Here is a 3,723-nt window from a genome sequence, read left to right on the forward strand (position 1 = left end):
AGGTGAAAGTTATTGTTCTATCCACCAATTGGCATGCACCAAAATTGGGAAGAGAGGGAAGAAGTTAACAAGAAAGGAGAAATAGATAACCTAATTAATTAATTAAATAATTTTCAATGTTATATAAATACAACTAACCTAATTAAATACAATTGAACACCCTATTAGTTTTAAATAGACCAAAATAAATCCAAATCGAGTTCGATTTGAATCAACATAATCTTAATCACCATATCTACTTTATAAACTTTATTTAACCCTAACTTTTATACGATAATAATAATTTTTATAAAAAACTATTTATAATTTATAATATAATAATAATAATAATATAAAAAACTCTATTTTTAAAAAATATAATTTTATCAAAATAAAATCTTAAATTTAAAAATTTTAAATTTACAAGTGTATAGTAATTTATAGGTTATTCGTTTTTTCGCTACTCTTTTGTACTTCCTCATTCCACCTTCAAGATTTTTTATTTGTGTTAAACAAAATATCTAAAAAAATAATTCTTATTCCACTTGTCTACACCCTTTACATAAGAGGTCTATTTATATACAAGCTAGGAATCTTTCTTAGGAAAGAATCCAACTAAGGAAACTATAATTAGGCTAATTGACAACTTCCTAATTAAGAATATATATATTAACTAATATAAACAGATAATATGGTAGATAATACTCCCTCTCAAGTTGGAGCATAAATATTAATCAAGCCCAACTTGTTATAAAGATAATCAACCCGAACCCCATTTAATGCTTTTGTGAAGATGTCCCCTAGTTGCTCTCTAGTCTTCATGTATCCTGTAGTGGTCAGATCTTGTTAAATTTTTTCACGAACGAAATGACAATTTCAATGTGCTTAGTTCGCTCATGAAACACGGGATTTGATGCAATGTGAATAGCGGCTTAATTATCACACCATAGTTTTGCTGGTATTGAAATTTTAAGTCCTACTTCAGTCAACAGCTGATATATTCACATTATCTTACATATAGGTTGTGCCATAGCTCTATATTCTGATTCTGGACTGGATCGTGACACAACATTTTGCTTCTTACTTTTCCATGAAACTAAATTTCCTCCAGCAAAAATACAATAACCTGAAGTAGACTTTCTATCCATTCTAGAACCTGCCCAATCTGCATTTGAAAAACCTTCAATATGATTGTGTCCATGATTTTTATATACGGTAACCCGTTCGGGTGCTCCCTTCAAATTATACAAATTCTGCTATAACGCTACCCAATGATTAACTGTTGGAGATGCCATAAATTGAGATAGAAATATACCTTTCTTGCTTCTTATAACTTCAACGCCTAAGAAATACTTCAGCACCACTAAGTCTTTTGTATGAAACTGAGTAAGAATAAAAGATTTAAGAGATAAAATTCCTATTGTATCACTTCCAGTGATAACAATATCATCCACATACACAACCAACAGAATGACACCAGCTTCTGACCGCATGTAGAATACAGAGTGATCAGACTTGCTTTTTACCATACCAAAATTTTCAACAACTTAACTAAACTTTCTAAACCAAGCATGAGGGTTTTGTTTCATACCTTACAAAGATTTTTTTAGATGACACACTTGCCCAATCTCTCCTTGAGCAACAAAATTAGGAGGTTGCTCTATATACACCTCCTCCTGAAGATCACCATGAAAAAAAATATTCTTGATATTAAGTTGATGTAAAGGCCAATGATGAGTAGCAGCTAGTGAAATAAATAATCAAACTGATGTCAACTTTGCAACAGGAGAAAAAATATCAGAATAATCCACACCATAGATCTAAGCATAGCCCTTAGCAACAAGATGGATTTTTAGTCTAGCAACTGATTTACACGGATTAACTTTAATTGCAAATACCCATTTCATCTAATAGCCCATTTGCCTAAAGGTAGATCAACCAAGTCCCAAGTATTATTATCATCCAAAGCTTTCATTTCGTCTATCATTGTCTCTTTCCAACCTGGATGTGATATGGCCTCACAGACAGTTTTAGGAACAAAAACAGAATCAAGTGAAGCAATAAAAGTGCAAAAAGAAGACGTCAAGCCGTTATAGGAAACAAAAGAAGAAATAGGATAAGTACACAGACGTTTACCTTTACGTAACGCAATAGGAAGATCATCACTTGGAGGTGGATCTGATGACGAAGTAGTAGGTGCAGGATATAAATCAAGAGGTTAACGCCTGGAGTATACTTGAATAATAGGAGGCTTGTCAAGAGTCGATTCCGAAATAGGTATGGATGATGTGATAGAATATACCAATAAATCATCTTCCTTTTGAGAAGTCAGGCTAAGTGAGGATGGAAAATAAGGTGTGTCTTCCATGAAGGTAACATCAATCGAGATAAGATATTTATTAATACTGAAACAATAACACCTATAACCTTTTTGAAATCGAGAATAACCAAGGAAGATACACTTCAAAGACTTGGGATCTAATTTAGTGACACGTGCACGAACATCCCGAACAAAACAAGTGCTATCAAATATCCTAGGATTAATAGGAAACGATGACTTATTTGGAAACAGAACTTTGTAAGGGATCTCACCATGAAGAACAGATGATGACATATGGCTAATAAGAAAATATGGTGTAGAAACTGTATCTGCCCAAAAAGATTTAAGAACATTCATTTGAAATAAATGAGTCCATGCAGTCTCAAGGAGATGTTTGTTCTTCCGTTCAGTCACACCATTTTGGGTTGGAGTATTAACACAAGAAGTTTCAAAAAGCATACCATTTCGACTCATGTAAGATTAAAATAGACTGGATGTATATTCCTTAGCATTATCACTTCGTAAAGTACGGATGGATGTATTGAACTGTGTTTTAATCTCGACACAAAATGCATAAAATAGAAAAAAAATAACTCAAAACGATCTTTCATTAAATATAACCAGGTAACACGAGAATGATTGTCCACAAAAGTAACAAAATAACTAAAACCAAGTTGAGATAAAATAGGAGAGGGACCCCAAATATCAAAATGAACTAACTCAAAAGGAATAATAACACGTTTATTTATTCTTGGACTCAAACTAAGACGATGATGTTTTACAAATTGACATGACTCACAATTTAATAAAGACACCTTACTATATTGTAGACAAAGCTGCTTGAGTAATGGAAGAGATGGATGACCTAATCTATAATGAGCCTCGAAAGGAGAAGTTACACTTGAGCAAGCAAGGGATCTTGGAACAAATGTGTCAAGAATGTAGAAGCCTCCAGACTTATATCCTTTACCAATAATCTTCTTCGTCAAAAGATCCTGAAATAAACAATAATTGGGAAAAAATGAGATGCAATAGTTCAGATTACGAGTTAATTGACTAACAGAGAGTAAATTAAAAGATAAATTAGGTAAATATAAGATAGAAGATAAAGAAAACACAGGAGTAGGATTGATAGTGTCAGATCCGCGAACACAAGAGGAAGATCCATCAGCTAAAGTAACAATAGGAGTTCTAGGTTTGAGTGAAAAAGTAGAAAAGAGACTAGAATTATCTATCATATAATCTGTGGCCCCAGAATCAATAACCCATTTAGAGGATAAGGAAACAAGACATGTGTTGTGGTACCTGAATCAACAATACCAGTGACAAAGGGAGATGCAAATTTTAGTGATTTCTGATATTGAGAGAACTTGGCAAATTCATCCATAGAGATAAGAATTGATTTATCAAGGATATCATTAGTG

This window comes from Curcuma longa, chromosome 4 (genome assembly GCF_044706935.1).
Source record: "Curcuma longa cultivar G26 ecotype Majalengka, Jawa Barat chromosome 4, ITB_CL_G26_1.1, whole genome shotgun sequence".
NCBI classification, from domain to species: domain Eukaryota; kingdom Viridiplantae; phylum Streptophyta; class Magnoliopsida; order Zingiberales; family Zingiberaceae; genus Curcuma; species Curcuma longa.